Below are 15,075 nucleotides of genomic sequence, written 5' to 3'. Positions count from 1 at the left end.
CAAGCAGGATGATGATAAGTGAATATATCTCTGCAATCAGTCTTGAAGCTGGACATGAGATTCAAGTAGATATACCCTGTAGTAATGAAAATCTTCTTTCTAACTGGTTATAAGACTTTCCTGGAAAAAGACCAAGAAATTCCTGAAACTAATGGTGCCTTTTTAGCTGTAAGGGTGGATGCCTGAGAAGTAGAACCTGAAGATTCTCCCACATCAGGTTTGTCAGACAAAGACTGTTCTGGTAAATTGATTCTTAATTTCTCATTTCAGTTTGTGAGTGGACTGTTAAAAATTATGACAAAAGAAACAAATTATGAGAGTCATCCAAACAATAAAGGTACTATGTAAGCCTGCTAGTGGGTGAAACTGTCCTTTTGCAGACAAGCTAAGGAAAGTAATCTGAAATCTTTTTAAGTAAAAGGCCTACACCAAAAGTCACTAAAAATGAAGAACATAAGTTTCTGAGAGAAAAAAAAATTGTCAGACAGTAAAAAAAAATGCTGTAAATGAAAACAGAGACATGCAGAGAAGGGGGAAGGGGGAGACATGAGAGACAGAAGAAGAAGAAGACCAAAAACAGCAAAAAGAAGAAAAGGACTTCCAGTATGGTGTTGATCAGCTAAGTCGGCTTACATTACCCTCCTTTGCAGTCACCAGTAAACTATTATTTAAAGCAGGCAATCAACCCAAAAAACGTCCATTATTGATATTCAAGTGTGTATGGACTATCTAGATGTCTAAAATGAAACGAAGAAAGAAAAAAATTCAAAAAGGTGTTCAACAGGCAGTACAGCTAGTGTGAGTGGTGGAGAGATTGATCAGTGAACCACAGATGACAGATAAACAAGGTGATAGTACGAAAACATTACAGATCAAGATTGATAATGTTTATGACAAGGTGCTGAAGATGTACAACACCCTATCAGAGTATATAAAATCTAATTAAATGAGTCTGAAATAAATGGAAGGGGGACTATCAAAGCACTCTGATGATCTGGAAAGAGTGCAGAGAGTGAAAGAGGAGCTAAAAACAAGAATGGCAGACCTATCTGCATAGCAAGAAGAAATCGGTGAAAAGAAATGTCTGTGCTGGAGGACAAGACATGTAGGGACAACCTCTGTTTCACTAATATATCAGAAAAAGGTGAGGGGTTGGATTGAAGTAAATTTATGGCATAACTAATGGCACAGTGGGCCAGCCTATGTGAGGGTGAGTTCACAGAGAGAGCACAAAGTATTGGCCCTAAGGGTGCTTTCAAGGAAATCACCAAGGCCAGTAATGGAGAAATGTAAAAGTTATTCACTGAAGGAAAAGATCCTAACAAGCCTTTGGAAAAAAAACATGAGATTCATGTATAAAGATAAATGACAATTTTTGTGGACAATAATTTTTCTTTGACAAGCAGGATGATGACGAGTGAATATATCTCTGAAATCAGTCTTGAAGCTGGACATGAGATTCACGTAGATATACCCTGTAGTAATGAAAATCTTCTTTCTAACTGGTTATAAGACTTTCCTGGAAAAAGACCAGGAAAGTCTTGAAATGAAAAAGTTCAGAGCAGATGAAGTGCTACAGAAAGTTCAAGAGGAGGAGGCATCAGGAGAGAGAAAGCACTGAATCACTGCATTCAACTGGCAGAAAGAATGCCATTGACACTTTTCCTCAATTTAGAAAAAGGATAGAGGGCAAACAAAAGGAAATGTTCTCCAGGCAAGGCAGGTTGACCCTAATGGCTGACCAGATGCCGGCATTGCTTGAGTCAAGCTAAACAAGGGGAGCAATGTAAAGTGTCAGTCCCTTCAGGGACAATGATTACTTATGTACTGTTTTTTTTACCAATTGTATAAGCTACCAATAATATGTACTAAATGTCATTATTAATGTAAATTCTGTATTGTATGTGACATGTCTTATATGTGGAGATTTTCTCCCCGGGACTCCACTGAAAATGGGCACTTCTGGCCCAGCTGGAACATCCCAGTAAACAAATGCAAATAAATAAAATAAAATAAATAAATGTTCCTGTCTGTTTTAATGCTGGGTGAAACTGTAGAGCAGGGCCAATAGAGGAATAATTACAGTGGAAATGTTACTGTTTTTGTACCTGCTGGCCAAAGCTGTATAGAATGACAAAGTAGCAATACATACTTTATGTAGGGAAAATAAAACTTAACCAAACCGATCTGTTGTAGTATGGTATAATAACCACTAGCCCTTTCTGTTTATTTTATTTCAAAAGTGGGGGAGCAAGAGTTTTACTGTGGGCTAAGTGGGTTAAAGAGCTACAATGTGTGTGTAACGTAATGTAAAATTGTGGTTGTATAAGTGTGTAGTTTTCTAGTGTTTAGAAATGGAAAGAACTGATTAGTACCTGTTATAGAAAAAGAGGTGGGATAAAGGGAAGTGACCAAAAAATTAATTTCTGATTGGCTTATCGGCAGATGAGTAGTGTGCAAGCATTAAGGCTAGAAGTGTAAAAGACGAAGCAGAGGAAGGTTAATAAAATATGTTTGCACTTGAGAATATGGAAAGGGGCATGAAAGTTACACCAGGACAATTTTACAAAGCTGAAAATTAAAGTGGTTGATAAACAAACAGTGATTAGTGTGAGGGAAGTGAGTAAACAGCAACAGGCAGGGACTGACGTAAATCTAATTGGTGCAACTATACTAAACCATTGGGGCAAAGGCCCCAGCACTAGGGAATGATGCCACGAAGAAGGAAAATTAATACAGGTTTAATAGAGAAAGTAGTGAGATAAGAGGCTGCTACTTTTTGTTACACTGGGGAGTAGGGAGGACAAGTACTACAGGAAATATTGTTGGAACAACAATAATAAAAGCAAGGAAAGATAGGACTGTTTCTCAATGCATGTATAGGACAGTCCAGAAAGTAAGGGAACTTACTGTGGGAAAAGCAACACAGGCACTCAGGTGATGGACAGTTTACTTATCATGACATGGAGTGTTAATGGCCTGACAAGTAAGAGTAAAAAAGAAAAGGTACTGATATACGTATGCAGAAATTGTGCACAGATGTTTATGTTACAGCAAACACACTTAACTAGAGAAGAGCCATCAACAGTTCATTATTAAAAGTGGAATGAAGGGATACAGCTCTCATACTGATGAAGAGAAGAATAGAGAAGTATTTAGAAACAGCTGTGGGTTTGTCTGTGAGGAAGAAGAAATAAACCAGCAAGGTAGACATGCAATATTAAAACATAACTGGAGAAGGGAAAGGCTAAAGCTGGCAAATAATATTTGTACATCTCCTAAAATAAAAGAAGGGGAAGTTAAAGTGATTTGGGGAGAAATAATTGCACATCAGCAGGATCTGTTACTGTCTGGAGGGAACTGGAACCTAATCAAAGATGTCTTAGATGTCTTGGTGGGGGGGAGGGGTCTGAGAATGCATAAGTACAAGAAAATATTTGGTCTACTAGGTATTGCAGGAAGGGTGAGCATAGTGATGACTTTATATACTTCTTTCAACCATATGGAAAATGGAATAAATTAGACAGATTCTATATTTTACAGGTGTATTGGAAAAGTACATGGTTTTATAGGCAAACTAAATGGCTGCCTAGGGGATTGATCCTGCTTTTTTGTAAGGGCAATTTTCAAGTACTTATTTATTTATATTTTAATAGTAAAGAAAGCAGTGCTTCTCTACTGAGAAAAAATAACTAAATATCTGAAATGTGCCCCTACAAAAGAAGAAAGAGATGGGCCCTAGAGAGAAAATCCTGCAGATCTGAGATTTGTTGGCCTTCTGCTTACCCCACCCACAATCTATCTTGACAATGAATTGGGTAGATTTTGGTCGGGACAGAGAAAATGTCAATAAATTCAAATGGAGAGAGATGACACAAAGAGAAAGCTTGTCAATGGCATTTGGTATTTCTTTGTTGTTCTTACTAGCAGACACCAAGTGCTTTTCACTAGTCCTCAGATGTCTGACTTTGCAGAATGTGCCTGACTTTGCATACCCTAGCATCACTTCATCATACCTCTTAATTATCCATATTACTGCCTGATACTTTGGCTAGTGATACATAAAATATGTAGTTTTCTGGCAAATCACTAAGGACATAAGTCATTAATTAACAACAGGTATTTAGTTTCAGACTTCATGTTCTTCAGAAAATGCATGTTAACAGAAAATCTTCTGGCAAATCTTTGAAAAAAAGAGTGAGTTAATAAGGACAGAAATTTAAGTTTCAGACTTCATATATTTCAGAAAATGCCTGCTAATGAAAAACATGTTAACTCTAGCAACTTTCCAAGTTTATAAGAACAATATTTAAAACCTGTCCTTGATGTTAGACCTTTATTTCTGCATTATTTTGACTCTGTCCATATTTCTTGTGTTGAGAGGTTAACTATTTCCCCTCATACTTTTATCGCGGTAAACCACTGAGGGTTACAGTCAAAAGTGCAAGACATAATGAGTTATGTGCTTTTTTCTCACAGACAATATTTACTGATGTAAAATATGTTGTTCTACTAACTAAACGAAGTTGCGTAACTGAAAAATGTTGGCCTGTCTGTGGGTGAGTATGATTAAGGGCTGCTTTTTCTCATTATTCTGACTTTGCAGGATTAATGTGACTTGTGTGAAGGAACATAGAATACTTTAATGTGTGACTACTGTTTCCATGGAAGAAAGCTAAAATACAATCCAGGGCTGTCATTTTAGCAGACTCACTTTTAAGGCTAGTCTTCAAGACTACATGGGTAGACATAAATTTAACCCACAGTTGTCATCTACGGCCCGGTTCAATTTGGCTTGGTTTGGGAAGCGTGCACTACTAAGGGCCCGAAAAGGGAGACAAGAACTTTTAAGTGTCTGCTTAAAGGTGTATATGACTAGGACAGACAAATTATGGGCCCAATGATCACTTGCCTAGTATTGATCCTATGTTCCTATGACCACCCAAATATTAACATTAGTAAAATGGTTCTTTACAATGTGGTACGGATTTTGAAATGTAAAAACTTGATGCAGTTTTCTGAGCACTGCTAAAACAGAAAAATACTGACCTCCAGTGGAAGAATGAAAAAAAATACAAAAAGTAATGTACATCAGTAGTTAAAACTTTTAAGAGTTTATTACGATCAATTTCTTCCACAAAAGCATTAACTAAATGAAAAGCATTAACCTGGCATTCTGCAAAAAATATAAAAATAATAATGTCCACTTTCTAACATGCCAGAAATATATTATTAATAAAATGTTAAATGACTCAGAATTATATAACTGAAGAGAAACAAATTTCATTTCATGAGTAAAGCAGCTTTTGATAAAATTAAATGATTTGTCAGCTTTAAACATTTTAATACACTAAAATGTTTTTTTTTAAGAATAATCATCTCATTTTGATGGAACTGATTTTATTATAAAATTGCTATACAAAAAAATAAAAACAGCAAGTAGTAAAATACAATGTTCTTAATAGCTGGATCTTTACAGACCCAAAGAATGGTACTGCTGTGAAACACATCTGCTGCCCACACACACAGGATGATATTGGCATCCTCTCTGACTCTTTCTTGGTGCAACAATCTGCTGCCAAAAATATTTCCCAAAGAATAATGCTACTTTCAACTTTCCCCAAGAGCATCCTAAGCAAGGAAACATGGAACACTTTGCTGCTATGGTCTATATTACTGTAGAGCCCAATATGATGAACTTGCTGATTCTAAAGTGTCAGATTGTAAGAGCACATACAAACAGACAATAAAAATGAACTTTTGTTGAACGAATCATTAGCATATATGAGAAAATATGAAGTACAGATCATAGAAACTGGCAAAAGACTTAAGTTAGTAGATGCAGAATTGTTACAAAACAGTCAAAAGTAATCACAACAATATCTGTCTCTGCATGGGATACAAACTCATATTAGTGGAAAACACCCAACTTATATGAGCTTGATTAACATTTGCTTTGATATCATATACCTGGTGACACCTGCCCATCGACCAAATTGCTTGTAATTCCAACAAAAGATGACAAGGCACAATAAAACAATCTTTTTAGAAGACAAACCCCTCTGTAGCCCCTGATGTCAGGGCTCTGCCCTCACATACCTCTATCTAAATCTTTGAGGTCACATCAATTTGGAGAAAGTATATTTAGGTACAGGGAACAGATATTCAAATCTGCTCAAACTCAAATACAGAAGTAAGTGTTCTGCTGTGAACAATTAGCATATGAGCAGCTGTGGATCAAACCAGCTCAATTAGAAACTATGGCAACATATCAACTTATTTCTAAAATTCAAGATTTACCTATAGTAACCATACCTATATGCAGGTTCATAGATTAGTACTAGGCTACGTGCCCTCGAGGACCATTTTAAGCCTAGCCAATTAACCCATGTGAGAATAAAACCCTGCACCTTGTGTCTGTAAGGTAAATACCTTAACCATTATCCCAACCTCACACCACTAATTCTATTGCTGGGCCACCCACTACTGCATAGATTTGATGACGTTTTCACTATATTATCACTGTTTCAAACATTACCTACTAACACAACATTTTTAGAAGTAACCAATGTGTTGTAAATCATTTCCAACAATCTACTGATCATCTGTCTACATCAGTCAAAAAAAAACAATAATGTCCAAAATATTTTGATTAAAACAAAATAAATGTATAACATTATGAAGTAGAATAAGGCACTTTAAGTTAGAAAAGCTGACTTGCATTCTAGAGCTCACTGTTGCAATCTGTGCTTCAGTGGTATTCTGGAGCACTGCTGCAAAAACATAAATCTTAGTTTGTAAACTAACAGGAGAGATGTTTACAGATGAATATGTACTTGTTCAGTAAAGTACAAAATTTGCAATGCACTACTTGGGCCCAAATAAACAAATAATTAGCATGACTACTTGAGCAAAGTTTTCTAGACCTGTCAGGCAAGAATACAGTTTTGAAAAAAGAGAAAAGACTTACAATAAACTATGCTTGTTTCTAAACTTGAAGTTAAATATAAGAATGTGATCCTTAGTTTTGGTTTTATAGCTGAGGTGGAAGTAGGACTTAACTATTTCCTGTCTTAAACTTACGTTTTACATGAATACATGACTCTCTAGTGGTTATTAGAAGTGATGGAAAGGTACAGATGCATCAGTAAGCAAAAATGAACTATTGTTAAACGAAAGTTAGTTATGTAGTTACCAGAAGTCAAGATCCATGTTGTCTTTTTCCATCTGTCTCAGCTTATGGGTATGTCAGATCCAGCCAAAGCAGATGCCAGCAACTTTCAGATTTTGGATCCAAGGCTTAGGCTCCTCCCCCTTTCCCATAATCACCTTCTGCCACAACAGTTCCTCAGACTGAGTCTGCCACCCATATGTTCTCAACTTATGCCCTTCATAGGAAAAAAATAACTGGAAATGACATCAAACACAGTGAAGGAATGCAAGTTAGGCAAGACTCTGACAGGTCCAGTATGGTCAATTGAGAGCACAAGATGGTGACAGTTTGGATAGCAGATGGACGAAAGAAGATAACATGGATCTAGCATTATGACAAGTACACAGCTTTCATATCTGATGTCATCTTTTCTGTCCATCTCAACTTATGAGACAGTCCTCTGCTAGCATAAATCCTGGGATGACTTATGGAAGATGTTCCAGAGTATGATGGAGAGAAATGGTTGTAGTGAGACAAATCTGTGATCTGTAGACCAATTAGCTAGAGCACAGATATCATTAACAAAGACTCTAGAGAACAGAGCTGCAGAGGTTGCTGCTGCGATCTGCGCTAGTAGAATGTATTTTAGGTTTGTTAGATAATAACAGTTCCTTGCATCTATAAACAAACATGATGCAATCGGACAACCACCTGGACAGTGTGATCTTGGACACACTGGTTGCTAGTTTAGTTAAAAAAAAAAAAAAAGTGAGACAAACGGTCAGATTTCCTGATGTCCTTGGTATGATGTAAACAGTAGCATAATTTACAATGAATATCTTACAAATGCAAGAGATATTCACCTTTATTTGAGAAGTTGGGGAAAAACATAGCTAGATGAATAACCTAATTCTAGGAAGACTCAGAAGCAACATTAGGAAGGAAATTGAAATTTATTTGGAGGGACACCTTATTTTTATGAAAGATCAATTGCAGTTCTGAAATTGTCGAAGTAATCAACACCAAGAAATGAGTTTTCCAGGACAATAATTTGAAGTCCATCATAGCTGCAGACTCAAAAGGGGTTCTGTCAAGATCTGTAGTAATACAGTAATATTCTAAGGTAGAACAGGATCCCTTAGATGACGGCACAGTGGAAAGATACCTCTCAAAATGGCCTTAGAAAGTTTCAGAGATACAATAGGTGACTACTGTTCACCTACATCATAACTTGAAATAGCTTGCACTTGAAATTTAATCACTGAGTAGCTAGCTATCTCCTGCATGAAAGTCTAGAATTGATGGTAAGGGAGCAGAAAAAGGGTCTATGAACTTTGGCTTAAGCTCAGACAGAGAATGTCTTCCACTTACTGCTGTAAACTTTCCTGGTGGAAGGCTTCTGAGATGATAAGATGAAAATAACACTGAATGAAAGCCTAAAATTTCTGGCCATCACTGGAAGTGGGAGGAAACCAAGTGGTCAGACTTGGGGATTTGATGTCCATGTGAAGCTTGCTAGATGGGTGAGAGATCAGATCTAGAAGAGGATCCAGCACTCTGGGTGGGTACACCAGCTGATGCCACAAAAAAGAAAAGCATATTTGTAGAGGTCAAAAGGGGGCGATGAGAATCACCTTTACCTTCCCAACAGGCTGCTACTAAAGAAATTTGGAGGGTAAGCTCACAGAAAACCCGGGGGGGGGGTCAAGTGTGGACCAAAGCAAACCTCTGGGACTGCCCCTCTTGGAGAATCAAGGCTAAGCAGTTGCTGCATTTCATGTTGGAGGGGAATTGAGGGACCTCTTATGTGGCAGAAGAATCAATCTGCTCAACTTGTTCACTAGTACACTGGATCTAAATGAGATATGTAATGCAGTTAGAAAATGCTGGGAAGTCTTTGCCCACTGCCAGACCACCACAACCTCCCAAAATCAGGGGTATGAGTGAGTTCATCCTTGTTTATTGATGTACCAGGCTACTGACATGCTGTCTATCTGGACAACAATCACAACTGTGGGGAAGGAGTCCTGAAAAGCTTACAATGCTAGGAAGACTGCCCTCATCTCCAGTACATTGATGCAAAGACTAGTGTCTGTTAGAGATCACATGCCTTGGACAGTCTTTTCTCTGAAGTGGGGGAGGAGACAATCCAGAGATGAATAAGAAGCCAAAGGAGAACTCAGCCTACAAGCTCTGTCAAGGCTTGCTGGAGCTGGCTGCCCTAAAGGGATTGAATGATGTTGGACCAAAACTGCAGATGTTAGAGAGGATCGGGATGGATCTGAATGAGGGCACGTCACCTTTTCTGCCAACAAGAAGAGAGCCATCTGAAATGTTTCAAAAGCTGAAGCCAATGTCAGTCCTGAAGGAGTTCTCTTGGTGTCCAAGGACCCATATATGAGACCCTCACAAGACTCATCCTGGCTCAGGTCTGAAGCAGATACTGGGAATAAGCTATCAAGTGCAAAGCGCCGAGAGGAAGAGACAGATCCAGTAGTCTCTCTGAGTCAACCCCGATCCCCATACCACAACACTGATCTCTCAGCTCCAGTACTCCATGAAATCTGATGCCATGATGGGTTAGTGGCACTGCTGGAGTTAAAGATGTCCAGTCAACTGGCTCATCAAAGGGAACCCCTGCAGGAAGTGTTTGCATCGAATACCAATTGATCCAAAGTTCAGACTGAGGAAGGAGAAACCAAGTGGGAAGTGGAAGGGCCTGGTCTTAGTACCAATTAAGTGGAAAGAGCATTGAGAACTCTCCTGGATTTTAGTCCTCAAGAATTTCTGCATCATTCTATCCACGTCTGCTTCTGAAAGGCTCCTTATCTACTGCATGGACCTGAAAGAAGAGTCCTGGAAGACCTACAAAAAGGTCTCTCTAATGGAAGGGTAGGACACTGCAGCCGAACAGCAATCAGCTCTGGAGAAAAACTAGGCTCCCTGATGACAAGGAAGATGTTGGATCCAAAGTTTTTGAGACTTTAGGAAACAGACCCACAGTACCTGCTGGATCCAGTGATCTCTTCCTTGACAACTTCTTTTTCTCCTGACTTCTGTCATTCCTTTTCTTTTTGTTTATCTGTTTTTGACTTGTCCAGGGGGTATCTTGGACAATGTCTCAGACAGCAGAGAGATGAGAGAGAGGAGGCCAATTCTCCTGCAGTGTCATGGAAAAGGGCCTTAAAGATTAACTTGGACTTGCAGTCCGATAGGGCCTGTAGCCCAAACAAAACACACAGATCACAATCGTCTTTCAGGTGTATTGTCCCCAGGCAGTAAACATATTTCAAGTGAGGGTCCTGGGGTGGGACAGTAAACATATTTCAAATGAGGGTCCTGGAGTGGGACTTTATGGCCACAGGCAGAACATATTTTAAAACCCGGCATCTTGTCTGACGTAGTTATAAGACTGGATACTAACAACTACAAAAAAATATAGCAACACTAAGAAGTAACTGTCATCCTCAATACATATGCAACAACACACAGTAAACAACATTAACCAGATTTTTTAAGTTCTATCTATATCTGTCAGAAAACTACATCATAAGGCAGGGAAAAGTATGAGAAATACTTGAAACAGAATAGGACCAAAAGCAGAATTAACACTCAAATTCAAGAGGCCAAGCCTCAAAGTGAGAAGAAAATAGCTTAAAGTAGCAAAGTAAGCACAGATAAATCACTTAGCCTTTGATTTTGGTGAACACAGCAATCACATCTGGCTTGTTCAATCAGTAAACAAGAACTGAGAAACTGTTAGGGTAGAAGGGGATTATGGGAAGGGGGGAGAAGCCTAAGCCTTGGATCCAAGGTCTGAAAGTTGACAGCATCGAATCCAATTAGATCCGGCATACTCATAAATTGAAACGGAGAAGACAACATTGAATCTTCATCTTATGGAGTTCATCTAGTTCAGAAGTTTTTTTTTGTTTTTTTTTATATTTAAATTGTTATAATGCATGGATTTTGTGGGAATTTTACTTCAGTGTTCAGAGTTCACACTGTGAATCTTAAAGGGGTAATTAAAAGAAAAAAAACTATCAAAAACTTGCTAATTCTCTCACCTCACTTGATATACAGTCAGAAAACCATGTGATCAAGTGAATAAAGTTTTTAAATGGTATGTTAACCAGATATTAAGTTAACTCATTCAATAATAGATTGGTTAATGTCACTATATTAATACATAATAAAAAAACTGAAGTTCTAAAACAAATATGTACATCAAGAAGAATAATTCTATTACTAAACACAAGGATTATAAGGTCACTTTTACAACAGGTTCAGTTTAAGCTACATTTACTAATTATTCAGACTTTTTCCACAATTTACATCAGGGCTTACTATCACTAAATTCTGCTAAGTTTATTTGGGTTAAAGATTATAATGTTATTCTTAACCCTGGTTTAGGAAAATAGTAACCTTCATTAAATGTAACTAATAACTTGCATATTATACAATGACTGTCCATTACTATTCAAAAAGTAGCACACTGACTGGTCAGCCCAACCAGCGTGCCTGTTATAAATCTGAGCATATACCGGTCGCCAGGACTTTTTTCCATTAATATCTGCCATAAAAATTTCACTTTGCCTTCACTTAAAAATAAATAAATAAATAAATAAATAAATAAACTTGCAAATGTGGACACCTGAAACCAACGAGAGAGACGGGACAGACACAAATAAAAGAATAATCAGGTACATTATGAAAAACTAGAGAAATGTACCTGATTCTCCTTTTATTTTCTACGCCCCATCTCTCTTGTACCTTCAAAGTGTCCTCATTTCTTTTTTTAAATTAAAAAAAAAAAAGCAATGGAGATCTTCCTTTCTCCATTGCTTCCTATAGACAACACCCGTCATACAGCACTGACATACTGCGTAAGGGTGGGAATGAAAGTCCCATACATATGCGCAGTACATCAAAAAAAGCAGCAGGATATCCAAGGAAGGCGGAAGAACACCATGGAGTCGTCATACAATGACGTTTAATTTTTTTTCTCAAGTAATGTCATTGTATAATAGCAATAACCGATTCCGTGTTGTGGTATATTGAAGATTTACCCATGGCTGTCTTTGTTTAATCACTCGGGATTCACCCTCATGATTAAACCACACCAACCACGGTAAACCTTCAACATACCACACCCACGTCATCAGTTATTGCTATATTAAACTTTTACACAATTTTCCAATTACACATTTTTATGTAATTTACGGGTGCCTAAAAATCCCAAAAATCTGAAACAAACACATCTCAGTAACAGATTTCTTTCTGTGCCTCAGTACCTGCTGCACACTCAAGGCAACTTAGACTTACTAGCACATATTCAGTCAGATCATTCAGCAAGTCTCACTGCATGTATTTACTAGGACAACTAAAGCACAGTTCAGATTTTTTCCTTGTGAAGAATCAATTCAACAGAAAACAGTAGTTGCTTAATGAAAACAAATCTACCTATTTTTTGATAAATAAGTTGCATTGTACAGTTTGACCTACATGCATAACTAACAAGTTTATTTTAAAACTTATTAAAAATATATATTTACAAACAGCAGGTTGTAGCACATCAGTTAATAATCGCTACTTATAAAAACATACATAGAGATGGAAATGTCAACATAAAAGCTCTAGTTTACTGTACCATTTTACAACAAAATTAAATGATGATAGGGATGGTAACTGTTTCCATTAATTCTAAAGAAAGAAAAATCAGAACACTTTACCAAATAATGTATCCATTTCAGCAAGCATCAGAGTAGAATGAAACTCTATATCGTATCTATATTAAGTCTCTTCGAACATATTCAGAAAGAAAAGGGTACAACGAGGGAACAACAGGCTTTCATCTGATTAGCATGGCAGTATTACCACTAATTGCGGCTTTAGACTAGAACATATGAGAGCAAGTACTAGTTCTATTATCCAAGCTCCTACATCAGATCAATTGCCTCACAAATTGTAACTGTTAAAAAAAACCTTGTTCAGCTGATATCATGTGATGTAACAGCAACTGACAGTAGCTAACAAAATAAACATTAAGGACTGACAATATCCAATAAAATTGAAACATTGTTCCAGACAACAAAAACTCTTAATAAAATGCATCAAACTCTGTGAATACCTTCCTCGGAACAAACTCAAACCCACCCATTATCAGATCACAACTGATTCAACTGCTTAATGAATTATTTTTAACTTTCCAGGACATTTAGTCTTGCGTTTAGTAAATTAGTACAGTATTTTACAGTCCCCAGATAAGTTATGTAATTCGTAAAGCTGTTAAAGACCTCAGAATATTGATACTGGCATTCATCACATATTAATACGGATAACAAAATATGTGCTTTATTAGCTAGCAGTTGTATTCTAAATAACTTACAAAAATTAATAACAGAACAATATGGACTTGTACCTTATTAAAACGTGAATATAGTAAATTACAAATGTACCAGTAACAAAACTTCAAGACGCCACCACAGCAAATGTGATACTTAACAAAGTATCAGTATAATAAAATGTCACCTTAGGTTCTGATGTAAATAGCAATGCACCCAAATTCCACCACGATAGCAGTGTGCCGTTGAGCACTTCCATTCCAAAGTTAAAAACAATGTATCAACATATCTTTAAATGCTTAACGGCTGAAAGCCAGAACATCAGCACGATAGAAACGATGTTAAAAACCACCTTCAATTCATATTTGAAATGGCAATGTGGCTAAATATCACCACACCAATACTATATAGTTAAACTCTTTATTCCATCACAAAATAAAAGCGGAAGCTTCATGTAAGCACTTTCGGGTTACAAGAAACCCTTCATCAGACAGTCATCATTCATAATGCCAGCATTTAAATAGTAGAAATTTGCACCAAAGATTCGCCTTAAAGAAATACTAGCCATATTATAAATGTCATTACTAAAAACGCTTAAATAGCTCATATCATTTAGTATCATAAAACATTCATATTCAAAGCAATATATAGATCAAATACATATTCAAAAACAATATCAAAAACAATGAACTAGTGTGAATAAAAACAATAACAAATTAGTTCATAATAAAAGCAACAGATATCCATTCATAATATATATGCTTAAATATTAAAGTCTTTCACAGTTCATTATGCATATAAATAAATATCAAGATCAAATGTATCTGCAGCCGCAGTACAACATTTGATCTTGATATTTATGGTGATATTTAGCCGCATTGCCATTTCAAATATGAATTGGAGGTGGTTTTTAACATAGTTTCTATTGTGCTGATGTTACTGGATTATTTTATTTTTCTGCTGGACGCCTTTAATCTGCTTCTGTCGTTTTGTTTGTCTACTTGATATTTTTGCTATAGTAAGCAGTAACATGGCAAATGATAATGTGGAAAAAATCGAACTTGATTATAACCCAGAATTGGGAATGTGCACTAATAATGTCACGGAAATGGAATCAATGTTTAAGAGACTTATGAATGTTGAAGCGAATGCTCTTTTAAAATTACATAGAATGGACCTGCTAAATGCAGGCAATAATGACTGTGAAGCTGATCATGCACTCAAATTATTGCAATACACACGTAAAATAGAGAATTTGTTTAATAAACTAAAAAATGTACAATGGCAGCGTAAGCATATGGAAGCTTGTCTCTGTTTTCAAGTAGTACCGAGGGGACTTAGAATTCTTAAAATGCCTACATTTGGATCATTATATCTAGGGCTGCTAGCCAAATGGCAACAACTTAATATTGAGACAAGCTATACCTATATGAAGATGCTTGTAGAACAATATATAGAGATTGAGAATACTCTTAATGGTGAAATTCTAGAACAGCAGAAAATAATTAAATCCTTTCTCAATGACTCTGAATGTAATAAATTTTATGACAATATACGTGCTTATGTACACAATCTTGA

Source organism: Protopterus annectens, chromosome 2.part1, assembly GCF_019279795.1.
Source record: "Protopterus annectens isolate FY-2018-M chromosome 2.part1, PAN1.0, whole genome shotgun sequence".
NCBI lineage: Eukaryota > Metazoa > Chordata > Ceratodontiformes > Protopteridae > Protopterus > Protopterus annectens.
Note: the sequence above shows the minus strand (reverse complement) of the source record.